This window comes from Eriocheir sinensis, chromosome 21 (assembly GCF_024679095.1).
Source record: "Eriocheir sinensis breed Jianghai 21 chromosome 21, ASM2467909v1, whole genome shotgun sequence".
NCBI lineage: Eukaryota > Metazoa > Arthropoda > Malacostraca > Decapoda > Varunidae > Eriocheir > Eriocheir sinensis.
Window position 1 is genome coordinate 1,993,339 of NC_066529.1, and position 14,705 is coordinate 2,008,043.

Genomic DNA, 14,705 nt, shown 5'->3' on the forward strand with positions numbered 1-14,705 from the left:
ATGAAAAATGGGAATAAAAACTGGATTGTGACCTGGAAATGAAAGGGAAAAGTGGGAGGGAATGGAGCCAATAATTAGTGTGGAATTAGGACGAGAGTGAGGGCCGGGAATGAAGTGGGAACGAGGGGAGGGGCGAGGCCGGGAATGAGTGGGAATGGGGCGGGAATGAGGGAGCTAATAAGTGATGAAACAGGGGTCGGAAACGAGAAAGGGGATTTAAAGAGAAGGAATGGGCGTTGGTAATGGGTAATAATCTTCCCTTTTAACCCTTTTTCCCTTTCCTTTTCTCTGTTCTTTTTATTTCCTCTTTATTTTGGTTTTCCTTACTTCCCTTTCTTTCCCTTTTCTGCATAATTTCTTTCCTTCCCCTTTTGTCCTCTCTCCTTCCCTTCTTTTTATCTACTCTTTCGTCTTCTTCCTCTTTACTCTTTTTCCATTTTCCCATGTTTTTGTTTTCTTCATCTTTTCCTTCCATTCTCTTTTCTTTACCGTCATTCCTGTCCTTTCCTTCCTTTCCCTTTACTATGTCTTCTTTCTTCTTCATTACTTTTTCTTTACTCTCCTCTGTTTTCTGATTAATTTCTTTCCTAATTCTTCTCTCTTACTTATTCCCCTTTTGTTTCATCCTTTATATTTCTGTACTTTCACGTCATCTTATTTCCCTCTTTCCTTTCTCCTCCCTTTCCATTATCTGCTGCCTTGCTTTCCTTTTCCTTTCTTCTCCTTTATCTCTTTTCACTTCTATTCCTATACCATCTCTTACTCGTTCCCTTTTTGTTCCTCCTCTCTTTCCCCTATTTCTCTTTTATCCCTTTACCAACATTCACCTCACCCCTTTCCTCCCATTCATCTCTCTTAAATTCTCCTCCCTATCTCACCTTTCTTTTCCTCCACGTTTTTCATCCACTTTACCTTCCACCTACCCTTCATAGTTTCCCTCACCTATTCCCCTTCATCCACCTCTTCATTGGTCAGGCCCCACCCTCTCCTTTCCCCTTTACCCTCCACCTCCCCTCCACCCCAACCTCCTCTTCTTCCTTCCCGTCCACCTCCCTTACACTCCCACCTCCTCCACCTCTTCCCTCTCACCCACCTCCTTCCCTTCACTCCTCCCTCCTCCACCTCTTCCTTCTTATCCACCTCCTCCTCGGTCACAGGTGTCGCACGAGTCCTTGTCATAAATCAAATAAACCCTCGCGTTGGGTTTAAATAGAAAGTCTTGGTCCGTCTCTCTCTCTTCTTTGGGTCCCGGTGGTTATGAAAGTGGGGGGTTAAAAGGGGATGGAGAGAGGAGGAATGGGATGGAAGCAGATGGGGAAGGGATAGTAGGAGGAACGTAAGGGAAGGAATGGGAGAAATGATGTTAGTGGGAGAATGGGAGAACATGTAGAAGGGAAAGTCAGAGGAAGAGAAGAGGAAAGGAAGAAGAGGTGATATAAGAGAACAAGTATAAGAAGAGGAGAGGTTTGGAGAGGAGAAACTGAAGTAGAAAAAGGCAAAAATTAAGATGAGAGGCTTGGAAGAGAGGAGACAAGAGAAAGAAAAGCTGAAAATGGTAGAATGAAATAAAGAGTTACAGAAAAGTTAAGAATGCTGGAAGAAGATGAAAAAACAGATAAATAAAGATAGAATAATGCAACGAAATAAAAAAAGGGGAGAGGCAAAGAGGAGAGGAGAAGCGAGGAAGGAAAGCAAAGAATGATAAAATAGGGGAAGGTTAAGGTAGAAGCTCAGAGGAATAAGTAATGGATGAGTAGGGGAGAAAAGGAAAGGGAAGGGAAGGGAAAAGGCCAGGAAGGGGAGGAGAGGAAGGGGAGGCTAGAGGGGAGGAAGGAGAGGAAGGGGAGGAAGGAGAGGAAGGGGAGGCTAGTGGGGAGGAAGGAGAGGAAGGGGAGGCTAGAGGGGAGGAAGGAGAGGAAGGGGAGGCTAGAGGGGAGGAAGGGGAGGGTATTTTCCGACATTTTATCCTATTTACTGCCTTGAGTCACTGCGAGAAGGGAGGGAAGGGGGTGAAGGGGGTGGAGGGTGCGTGGTAAGAGGTGGTTGTGGAAGGGGAGGAAGGAGCGGGGTGGAGGGGACTGGGTAGGGGCCGGTGATTCTGTGTTATAGGGGAAGAAGGTTTATATTAAGGGGTCCATTTTCTTTCATTCTTGTTCACCATACGAGTTGTTTTCTTTTTCCCTCGTCTCCCTTTTCATCTTTTTCCTCCTTTTCCACTTTTCCATCAGTTTTGTCTTGTTCATCTTTTTCACTTTCATTTATTTTCACTCATTTTTTGTTTTTCTTTATTTTTATTCACCAAACACGTTCTTTTTTTTTTCCTCGTCTTCCTTTTCATCCCTTCCTTCCTCTTTTTATGACACTTTTTACTCTTTCTTTTATTTTTCTTACTCCTTTTCTTCCTCTCCTTTTCCCTTTCCTCTACTGCATTCCATTCCATTCCCTTCCATAACACATCCAGAGTTGAAGGACTTAACCAGAAATCAGTCTTCATTGCCCTATTCCTCCTCCTCCTCCTCCTTCTCCTTCTCCTCCTCCTCCTCCTCCTCTCCCTCGCGTACTCCCAGTCACTTCCTCACACTTAGCTTCACTCTCATTTCTTTCTCCCACATCAGTCGTGCTATTCATCATTAGAGAGAGAGAGGGAGAAAGGGAGAGGGAGAGGGAGAGGGAAAGGGAGAGAGAGGGAGAGGGAGGGGGAGAGAGAAGTGTGGGAGGGGATGGAAAAGCAGCAAAGAGGAAATTAAATACATTGAGGAGAAAAAAAGCGGAGAAAGTGGAGAGAGAGAGAGAGAGAGAGAGAGAGAGAGAGAGAGAGAGAGAGAGAGAGAGAGAGAGAGAGAGAGAGAGAGAGAGAGAGAGAAATTGGGACCCTTCGGATGAGTGATGATGGGGTGATGAAGTTGGGGGGAAGAAAATAATGGGGTTGCGTGAGGAGAGGAAAAGGAGGAGGAAGAGGAGGAGGAGGAGGGGGAGGAGGAGGGATGTTATGGAGGTCGCGGTCTAAATGTTAGTGTTCCTTTGCCAAAATGTTTCTACCACCTACGTTGTTTTTCGTATTTTTTTCTTCTCCTTTCCTTTCCTTTCGTTTTTCTATTGTTTCATCATTTTTTTGTTTTATTTTTATTTTATTATTTGTTTATTTTTTATATTTATTTTTGTTGTCTAGATATTCCTTTTCTTTCTCATGATTTTTTTTCTTTTTCCTTTTTTATTCTTATTTGTGCTGTTCTTTTTCGTTTGTCTTTTTACGTTTTTATTTTATACCATTTTTTCCATTTTTTCTTCCATATTTCTATCTTTTATTAACTTATTTCCTTTTCTATTGATTGTTCTGCGTCTTGACTCTCTCTCTCTCTCTCTCTCTCTCTCTCTCATAACATTGATGGGGGAGATATGATTTGTTTTGATTCTCGCTTCCCCGCTGCCTCGGATTTGGGTTCTGATGTCTTGTTTTTCCCTTTTAGAGCCTGGGGAGGGAGGGAGGGAGGGAGGGAGGGAAGAAAGAAGGAAGGGAAGAAAGAATGAAAGAAAAATCAACGATGGAAGGGAGATGGGAGGGAAGGAAGGTGGGTGGAGGGAGAGTTTTGACTGGAGGAATACGCAGGGGAGGAAGAGGATGGAGGTAACGAGATTGAAACTGGAGGAGAAAGGAGAGGAAGGGAGATAAGGGAAGGGAGGTAAAAGGTGAAAGGGAGGAAGGAAGGGTGAGAGAAATGGAAAGTGAGAGAGAGAGAGAGAGAGAGAGAGAGAGAGAGAGAGAGAGAGAGAGAGAGAGAGAGAGAGAGAGAGAGAGAGAGAGAGAGAGAGAGAGAGAGAGAGAGAGAGAGAGAGAGAGCAGTACAATCTTTTCCGCGCCGTCAGTCAGTCGTGTTTGTTTGTCAGTCGGTAATTACGCCGCCCGTGTTTACAGCGAAGACTTGCTGGGCCTGATTCTGTGCCTGGCCGGTCTCGGGGCGGGGACTGTTCCGGGGGAGGAGGAGGAAGAGAAAGGGGAAGAGGAGTAGGAGGAAGAGGAAGTGGAAAAGGAGGAGGAGGAGGAGGAGGAGGAGGAGGAGGAGGAGACGAAGAAAGAGGTAGAGGAGTATTAGAAGGAGGAGGAGGATTTCGAATTTGTGAAGGAAAACGAAGGAGAGAAAGTAAGGAAGGATAAGAATAGAAGAGAGATAGAGACAGGCAGACAGACAAGCAGGAGAAGGAGTAGGATGAGGAGGAAGAGGAAGAGAAAGAGAGGATTAGGACGAGGAAGAAGGGAAAGAGAGCGAAGGACAGAGAGTAAGAAAGGATAAGGAAAGAAGACAGGCAGAAAGAGAGGCAGACAGACACACAAACAAAGAGAAGGTTGCGGAAGGAGTGAGTGAGGGAGAGCGAAGGAGAGGAACCAGGAAAAAAAAACCCACCAACACCAGGCGGAGGAGGGAAACACTGCACTACAAAACAATAAAGAAGAGGAAGTAAAGGTGTTAGGGCCGAAAGTTTTGCATCGGTGTGTTTCTTAACGCGTGCAAACTGTTACGGCTGAGCGAACACTTTGCGGCCGGCTCTCTCTTTCTTCCTTGCGCCTCTCCTGCGGTGGCGATAAATAGAGAAGGGAGAGAGAGGCCGAAAAGAAACTACGCGAGTATAAACAGCAGAACGCCATGCTAAGAAGGAGAGATACGACAACCTCCCTCCCACAGACAGTGAGAAAATAGTAACAAAACGAAAAACGAGAAAGCAGACAAAGGAAAGAAAAGGAAAAGAAACTAGAAGAGAATAAACAGAATATCTCCCGGTTAAGAAGAAAAGAGAGTAAAATCGCCTTCCCACAAAAAAGGAGAAAATAGTTAATGGTAGACGAAAAAAATGAGAAACAGAAAGAATAAAAACGTTGATAAAATAGTATATAAAAAGTAGACGAAAAACTAAGAGAGAAGGTAAGAAGTAAAAAGCCTGCGGAATATATGTCTCTTAAAAAAATGGAATAACGATAAAAAAACGATATTAATACAGAATACAGCTTTGAAAAATAAAAAAAAGAGAAATAATAATGTTAAAAATGAAGAAATAAAACTCTCCTAAAAAATAAAGAGAAGTTACGATAATATTGCGGAATAGTAAATGACGAATAAAAATGATACTACAGAATACAAATCTAAAAAAATAAAATAAATGATAATAATAATAATAATAATAATAATAATAATAATAATAATAATAATAATAATAATAAACAGAACTTCTCCAAAAATAAAATAAAAGTAGTGAAATACAACTCTTCTAAATACACCACAAAAGGTAAATAACAATAAAGCGGAACAGAACTAACAAAAAATAATGAGAGTAATAATAACATCGATTCAGTAAAAGTGGCTATAAGGCGGAGCGGTCCCAGCTGATACCTATCTTCTAATTACTCAGCTGAGATTATGTTTACGGCGCGGACTGTGTGTGTGTGTGTGTGTGTGTGTGTGTGTGTGTGTTTGAATGGGAGGGGGAATTATGTAAAGCTATTAATTTGTGTGTGTGTGTGTGTGTGTGTGTGTGTGTGTGTGTGTGTGTGTGTGTGTGTGTGTGTGTAATTTTTTTCGTTTTTTTTTTGTGCCAGAGTTGCTGTTTTGTGTGAATGTTTGTATGTCTGTCTGTCTGTCGGTGTGTCTTTGTCTGTCCGTCTCTCTGTCTGTCTGTCTGCGTCTGTCTGTCTGTCTGTCTGTCTGTCTGCCTGTCTGTGTCTGTCTGTCTGTCTGTCTGTCTGTCTGTCTGTCTGTCTCTCTCTCTCACGTAGGGTCCGGGCGGGAGTTTATTTACAACGTTTTATACCTGCAGGAGAGAGAGAGAGAGAGAGAGAGAGAGAGAGAGAGAGAGAGAGAGAGAGAGAGAGAGAGAGAGAGAGAGTAAATAGAAGCAAAAGAAAGAGAGAGTGTAGGGATTGTTACGTTTGAAATATCCATTTTGGTGTGCCGTGGAGAGGGGAACGGAGAGAGAGAGAGAGAGAGAGAGAGAGAGAGAGAGAGAGAGAGAGAGAGAGAGAGAGAGAGAGAGAGAGAGAGAGAGAGAGAGAGAAAATAGGGTAGAAAGATGAAATTGTCGGGTACTCAAATTTACGCAAGAAAAAATATAAAATGAGGAAGTGAAAAAAAGTTTGAATAATTTTACAGGAAACGCTAAGAAAAAATGTACTTAAGATAATATGAAAAAAAAGGAAACTTGAAGAGAAGGAAGCTGAAGAAAGACAAGAAAAAAAAAAAGCTAACTTGAGCCTAAGAAAGCTGAACAATGAGTATAATACAAAAAAATAAACTTGAACAGAAAAAAAAGCTCCACAAAGAATGGAATATAATAGTCGAAGATGCGAAGTGAAAAGTGAAAAATTGAGTAAGAAGGAGAGGGAGGGAGGAAGGAAGAATATTCGAAGACAGAGAACAGAGGGAAGATTACTATGCAAGAATGAACCGTCGCAGGATGATAAAATGTAGTTAGAAAAATATCACTCTTTTATATATTTCAAAGTAGAGAAAGGCAATGTGTAAGGCAGGAGAAAGGACATAGAGGAGATTTTAAAAGAGAAATCTGAATAAGGAGAGAATTGAGTAAGAAGCAGAGAAAAGGAATGTAAAGGAGAAAAGACTTTGAAGATTTTAAAAGAGAAATCTGGGAAGGGAATTGTGTAAGACGCGGAGAAAGGGAATGTTAAAAGAGAGAGAGAGAGAGAGAGAGAGAGAGAGAGAGAGAGAGAGAGAGAGAGAGAGAGGAGAGAGGAGAGAGGAGGATGCACGAAAGAAAGGTAAAAAGGAATAACATTGGAAGGGGAAAGAAGGAAATAGCAGACGAATATAGAATTAGATAAAAAGGAAAAAAAGGAAAAAACAACAACATTGGAAGCGAAAAAAAGGGGACAGCAAACGAATGTAAAAAATAAGTAAAAAAAAAATAAGCGAAAAAAACAAAAGAAAACAACATTGGAAGGAAAAAAGGAATAGCAAACGAATATAGAATTAGGAAAAATAATGAAAAAAAGAAAAGTAAAAATATTGAAAGATAAAAAAAAGAACAGGAAACAAATATAGAACCAAGTAAAAAGGAAAAACAAATAAAAAAAAATCAAAAGAACAAATCGGAAATGAATTAAGATGTTGGGAGAAAATTTAAGTAAAGTGAAAAATAAACTAAAGCCCGGTGAAGGTAATAAAAGTTGGGCCAAATAAACGCAAGAAGGCAGTGAAGCGTTAGAGTAAAAAGAGTGAATAAAAGGAATGAAAGGAGAGAGAGAGAGAGAGAGAGAGAGAGAGAGAGAGAGAGAGAGAGAGAGAGAGAGAGAGAGAGAGAGAGAGAGAGAGAGCAAAGGAAGAAGGATAAAAGGGAGGGAGATGAAGATGGACTTTGTATAAAATTCTCTAGCAAACAAAATTTTAGAAGAAGCGAAAGTTGGCAGAACGAGAGAGAGAGAGAGAGAGAGAGAGAGAGAGAGAGAGAGAGAGAGAGAGAGAGAGAGAGAGAGAGAGAGAGAGAGAGAGAGAGAGGAGGTATGAAGGGGAATAGTTGAGGATTGAGAGGAAGGAAGAATAGGATTTAAGAGGAAAGAGGAAAATGTGGAGGAAAAAATGAATGAGGGGATTGAGAGGTAGATAATAATGAATAGAGGGAAGGAAAGAAGGGGAGAGAGGGGAGGGAAGGGGGAAGAATGAGAGTAGGGAGAGGAGGAGATGGGTTATGAGGGAAGAAAGGAATGGGAGATATGGGAAGAGAAGGGGAGATTACGGAGGAAGGGAAAGGGAGATTAGGGAAGAAGAGAAGGGGAGATTAGAAGAAAAGGAAAGGGAAGATAAGAGAGGATGGGAAAAGGGAGATTAGGGAAGCGAAGGGGAGATGAGAGAAGAAGAGAGGAGGGAAAAGGGGAAGGGGAGATTAGAAAAGGGGGAAGGGAGAATTAAGCGAGGCGTATGCATGATAGTTTCTCTCTCTCTCATAAAGCATTCTGACAGCCTCCCGCATTTGAATATGACTCCCAAAGCGACCTTGATACAGACTCAATAAGTGCCGAAAGAGAGAGAGAGAGAGAGAGAGAGAGAGAGAGAGAGAGAGAGAGAGAGAGAGAGAGAGAGAGAGAGAGAGAGAGAGAGAGAGAGAGAGAGAGAGAGAGAGAGGGCCAAAGAGAATACTAACATTTTTATATACTTGCTTTTTTTACATATTTCCTATTGACAGAAGCAAAAATTGTAAGTGACAAACAAACAGTAAAAAAAAAATATTAACAATTCCAAAAAAATAAAAATCCTCCCCCAAAGAAATAACAAATAACAATATCAAAACTTCAAACCACAAACAAGAGCAGACCAAACCAGCGAACTAAATAGACACGTAAACAAATTAGTAAACAGAGGCATCACAAAGCACAAACAAAGACAAAAATGAAGGAACAAGAGGAGTTATAAACAGACACACACAGACACGAACACACTCAACTACTTAGACGAGGAAGAGAGGCACGCAGACAAACTGATAGACAGACAGACAAAGAAAGAGACGGAGAGTGACACCAAGAGAAACGAACAGACAGACAGACGGAGAGACAGACACGCATCCTCGCAAAGACCTTCCCCTGCCGCGTCGTTTCTTCAAAGGAATATCAAAACAAAGTAAACAGCGTAGGCGGTGAGGCTGGGAGAAGCGGGGGAGGATGATAGATAAAGAGGAGGAGGAGAAAGAGGAGCAGGGAGAGAGGGGAGGCTGGATGAGGCTTGGTGAGATGAAGAGGAGAAGAAAGAGCAATTGAGAAAGAGGGCAGGCAGGTGAGGCGGGGAAGGATGGGAAATGAAGAGGAGAAGAGGAGGTGAGGATGGGTGAAGCTGGGAAGGACGAGACCATTGTGGGGGAGGTGAAGAGAAGGAGAACGAAGATAAGAGAATGAAGGGAAACGATAGGTTGTGAGGAAGAGTGATGAAGAGTAGGAGAAAGAGGAGTTAAGGAAGAGGGGAGGCTAGGCATGTCTGAAGTGGAACGAGAGCATTGCGGGAGAGGAAGAGGAGGAAAAGGAAGTGCTGAGAGGGACAGGAGAAGGTTAGGACGCCAGGTTGGGGGAGAGCGAGAACTTAGCAGATCATGAGTTAGGATGGAGAGCAAACAGATCAAAGAGGGAGAGAAGCAAGCACGGAAGGAGGGAGAGAGGAAGGTTGATAGGGGGAAGGGAAGGAAGTTTGAGGTTTGAAGTTTATAGAGGAGAAGGAGGAGGAGAACTTGCTGAAGAGATGAATAGAGAAGGATCATAAGTTTGAGAGCAGAGGAGGAAAGCAATCAGGGAGAGAGGGGGGAGAGAGGGAGAGTAGAGGATTGATAGGAAGAGGGTTGGAAGGAAGTTAGAGAGTTGAAATTTGTAAGGGAGTAGGAGGAAGAAGAGAACTTTGCTTGGGAGAACGGAGAAGATCGTGCATTTGAGTAAACAGAGGAGGGAGGGAGAGAAGTAAGTAGAGTAAGGAGAGACGAGTATTGCTATGGGTAAGTAAGTAAGTTAGAGGTTTAAAGTTTGTAGAGAAGTAGAGGGCGTTTGAAATGGAGTGGAGAGAAGGAAGAAAAAAGACAAGTGGGATAAGATGTGCCCGAGAGGAGGAAGAAGGAAGGGCGTTAGAAGGATCACAAGGGAGGGAGGGACAAAGGAATAGGCCTCGGAGAACGAAGGGAAATCTCTGAACCGTGACTCCTAATGTCCCCTTTCTCTCTCGTGTATGTATGTGTATGTATCTTTATGAACGTGTGTATGGAGGCTTGATGGATGTGTGTGTGTGTCTTTATGGAGTGTAGCAAGGCAGTGGAGGCGGATGAGAGGCAAGAAAATGGAGAGATACAAAGCCTAGCGTAGCGTGATGTCCATAATGCCCGTGATTTATTTTACAACTTGACCATAGAAAAAAAGGTCGCAACATATTTTATTCTGTAGATCTCCTCCTCCTCCTCTTCCTCCTCCTTCTTCTTCTGAGTTATTGCCTGGATGTTATTATACTTCAGCGCCCTTATATAAACTTTGTCTGTTTGTCTGTCTGTCTCTCTCTCTCTCTCTCTCTCTCTTTTCTTTCTTACATTCCTTCTTTCTTTCTTTCCTTCCTTCCTTCCTTCCTTCCTTCCTTGCTTGCTTGCTTACTTACTTGCTTACTTACTTGCGTACTCACTTACCCACTTTCTTACTCACTTTCTTATATTTTTTCCTTATTTCTTCCTTTTTTTCCGGGTCTTGCTTTAGTCTCTTAAGTGGGCAGCGCGGCGAGGGATTATGGAAGTTGAGTTATGGCTCCGCTGTGGGGTCGATCAGGGCGTGGTGGTGGTGGTGGTGGTGGGGGTGGTAGAAGCGGTAGTTACAATAGTAGTAGTAGTGGTAATAGTGGTGGTTAGTGGTGGTGTTGAAGATGAGGGTGATGATTGGATTGGAGTTTTATCTGTAGTGGTGATAATGATGGGGCTTGTGTTGATAGTGGTGGTGGTGGTGGTGATGGTGGTGGTGATGATGGATATGTTGATGGTTATTGGTGATGACATTGGTGGTGGTGGTGATGGTAGTGATGATCGTTACTGCTGATGGTATTGGTGATGGTGGTGGTGTTAGTAGTGGTGACAGTTATTGGTGATGTCATAACATAGTGGTGGTGGTGGTGGTGGTAGTGATGATCGTTACTGCTGATGGTATTGGTGATGGTGGTGGTGTTAGTAGTGATGGGTGGTGGTGGTGGTGGTGGTGGTAGTGGTGGTGGTAGTGGTGGTGGTGGTGGTAGTGATGGTGGTAGTGGTGGTGGTGGTGGTGGTGGTGGTGATGGTAGCAGCTTCAGGTGTCAATCCATCCTTCACTTCCTGTAACATTTCATTTTCATCATTCGCGGAACTCTCGCTGTTACGGGTTTCTGATTGGCAACCTCGTGATGGGAAATCCATGCTCGCTCGATTCCGGGTAATAAGGCGAGTTTTTGCGGCCATTAGGAGGCAGGGAAGGGCGGAGGTGAGGGTCCAGGTAAATTGAGGTGACGTGAGAATGTGAAGAAGTGAAGTGAGGTGAGGCAGATTATGTTGACGCTGCTGTTAGACGCGCACTCATATAGATTTGCTTTCGATGTCAGTTTGAGAAAGTAAACGGAATGTACTTTTCTGAGGTGAGGTGAAAATAGGTATGATGGAGCTTCTTTTAGACTCGTATTCTGATATTTTTGCAGTCATTGAAATTTTATGTACGAGAAGGAAATCAAAATAATAAACTCATCTAGTGATTTTAAGTAAGAAGATTTAGATTTTGAATTATATTGTTTCCTTTCATACAGTCTAGTCAAAAGAAATTTCATATATAAAAAGAAAATTAAGATACCAAGTTTATTCAGTGATTTTAAGTAAGAAGACTTAGGGTTGGAGTTACTTAATTTTTTTTCATATAGTCTTAAAAGAAATTTCATATATGAGAATAAAAATAAACTACCAAACTCATCCAGTGAACTTAGGTGAGAAGAGTTGTAGTAGAGTTTAGTCGAAAAGTGTTTAGGTGAGGAAAGTTCAGGACAAGTAAGCAAGCAAGAAAGAAGAAAAACAACAACTGCTCAGGTAAGAAAAGCCCAGGTAAAATAATGCAGCGTGAGAACATGAAGAGGTAGCGTGAGAAAGTATTATTGGAGCTACACTTAGGTTTTTGTTTTATTGTTTTGCCGCTACTGACCCGTTTGAGTAAATAATAGTGACTGATTTTTGTTTCATATATATTTGAAGGAGTTAGTTTTCCATACCGCCCAATGACGAGGAAATTCAATTAGGTAAAAGGGGAAAATTATATTAACAAAGTCGTCGGATAATTCTTAAGAGTTTTTGCGGCCGTTGAGAGCTGGTGAAAGTTCAGGTGAGCTCACGTGATTGCAGATTAGGCGAGGCAGGTGTGTGGACGGTGTCTGGCAGGTGTGTGGCAGCTATTTTTTGTCTCATTATTATTGTTGTGTTGCCGCTGCTGTCCGGTGTGGCAGGTGAGTGAAAGTGTCTTGATAGGTTTAGCAGTGTTGTTAGTATTGCTTTTATTGTTACTGTTAAATTTTATACATGCCAGCAACAACAAAAAAAGTTAAATATGAGAAGAAAACGGGAATGTGAAGCTAAAACCGATATGAAGCACGTCGATAACTCAATTTGTAATGCAAGAGGAAAGAACAAAAAGAAGTTAATATATACGTATTGGGAACGAGATCCTCAGAAAAAATATGAGAAATCTGCAAAAAGGCTCCAAAATTAATAATCAATTCGTCGTTAGAAAGAGCGGAAGAATGCAAGGATAAAAAAACAAAAAAAAACAAAAAAAAACAAAAACAGGAACAATAAAAACCGAATAAGAAAAGAAAAGAAAAAAACAGGACCACCTCAATATTAAAGCAGAAAACAAATATACAGAAAACTCTCAAAAACTAATATCGCCGACAACAACAACAACAAAAAAAGCATGATAGGGAAAAAAAACCCACGCGCACCCAGGAGGAAAAGAATGAGAGCAGGAAGGCGGCGCAGTCTGTTCTAAGTTGGCCTTAAGAGGTGATTGCCCCGCTCAAGGTTGTGTTCCAGGGCTGCGCATGAATTTCTGGAGGGCCATCTGGGGCAGGTTCTGGGGCTGGGTGGTGGTGGTGGTGGCAGGGGAGGCTGGGGGCGCCGGCAGCTGCTGCATGCATTTATATTAATGGTCCTTCTGGTGGTGGTGGTGGTTGTGTTGGAGGTGTTGGTGACGCAGTGGTGGTGGAGGTGTAGTGGTGGGTTTGTACGATAGTGGTGGTGGAGTTTGTGTGTGTGTGTGTGTGTGTGTGTGTGTGTGTGTGTGTGTGTGTATATATATGAATGTATGTTTGTATGTGTGTCTGTGTATGGGGGGGAGCGTGTGTGTATGATACAGTGCCTGGGAACATGAACATGGTCGGAAAAGGCAGAGAAGAGAAGGAAGGAAGAGAACGACTGGAAGGTTTTGAGATAGACTTACTGTTATGTTGGGAAAGTGGCTCTGGTTGTGGCTGTGGTGTTAGGTGTGGGGAAAGACAGGGAGAGAAGGAAGGAAGAACAAGGCTGGGATTGTTTGAGATGGGCTGTGGTAGGTGGTGTAAGTGGGTGTGGGTGATATAGTGCCCAGGAACAAGAGCAAGTTAGGACAAGGCAGGGAAGAGAAGGAAGGAAGAACAAGGCTGGGAGATTTCGAGATGGACTTTGCTGTTATGTTGGGAAAGTGGCCGTGGTGTGAGGCTGTGGGTGTGGGTGTATGATGCAGTGTCCAGGAACAAGAACAACGTAGGACAAGGCAGGGAAGAGAAGGAAGGAAGAACAAGGCTGGGAGATTTCGAGATGGACTTTGCTGTTATATTGGGAAAGTGGCCGTGGTGTGAGGCTGTGGGTGTGGGTGTGTGATGCAGTGCCCAGGAACAAGAACAACGTAGGACAAGGCAGGGAAGAGAAGGAAGGAAGAACAAGGCTGGGAGATTTCGAGATGGACTTTGCTGTTATGTTGGGAAAGTGGCCGTGGTGTGAGGGTGTGCGTGGGTGTGGGTGTGTGATGCAGTGCCCAGGAACAAGAGCAAGTTAGAGAGAGAGAGAGAGAGAGAGAGAGAGAGGAGAGAGAGAGAGAGAGAGAGAGAGAGAGAGAGAGAGAGAGAGAGAGAGAGAGAGAGAGAGAGAGAGAGAGAGTTAATGAGATGTCCTTAGAATCGCATTGAATATATATAATTAATGAGACCAAGATGATCACCACCACCACCACCACCTCCACCTCCATCACCACCACCACCACCACCACCACCACCACCACCACCACCACGTTTATGTAAATTTCTCTCTCTATCTATCTATCTATTTCTCTTATGGCATTTACTCTCCTCTCCCTCCTGCTTTCCATTAAACTCTTCCTTTTATGTGCCATCATTTCCACATCGCTTATTGCATATCAATTTTCCTTCGCTTTCTTTTCTCTTTGCACTTTTCTTTCTTTCCCTCCTTCCTCTCTTTCCTTCTTTCGTTCTCCTCTTTTTTTTTCTTTCCCTCTTCCCTTCCTCTCTTTCCTTCCTTCTTTCTCTCTTCTATTTTCCTTCTTTCCTCCCTTCTTTCCTCTTTCCTTCCATCCCTTTTTAGTTTCCTTCTTTCTTTCCTTCCATCTTTCCTTTCTTTACCTCGTTCTTTCCTCTCTTCACTTCCTATATCCTCCTCTTCCTTCCCTCCTTCCTTCCTTCCCTCCCCTCCATACATTCTTCCTTCCTTCCTCTCTTTACCTCGTTCTTTCCTCTCTTCACTTCCTATATCCTCCTCTTCCTTCCCTCTTTCCTTCCTTACCTCCCCTCTATACATTCTTCCTTCCTTCCTCTCTTTACCTCGCTCTTTCCTCTCTTCCCTTCCTATATACTCCCTTTCCTTACCTCCTTCCTTCCTTCCCTCCCCTTTATCCATTCTTCCTTCCTTCCTTCCTCTCTTTACCTCGTTCTTTCCTCTCTTCCCTTCCTGTATACTTCCTTTCCTTCCCTCCTTCCTTCCTTCCCTCCCCTCTTTCCATTCTTCCTTCCTTCCTTTCCTTCTTCCTTCCCTCCTTCCTTCCCTCCCCTCTATCCATTCTTCCTTCCTTCCTTTCCTTCTTCCTTCCCTCCTTCGTTCCTTCCTCCAGTACTTCCTCCGTGGGTTCCGCTGCTCACCTTTCCTCTCCACCTGTCCCCGTCAAATTTATTCTCACCTGGTCATCTCTTTCCCTGTCCCCTCTCAAG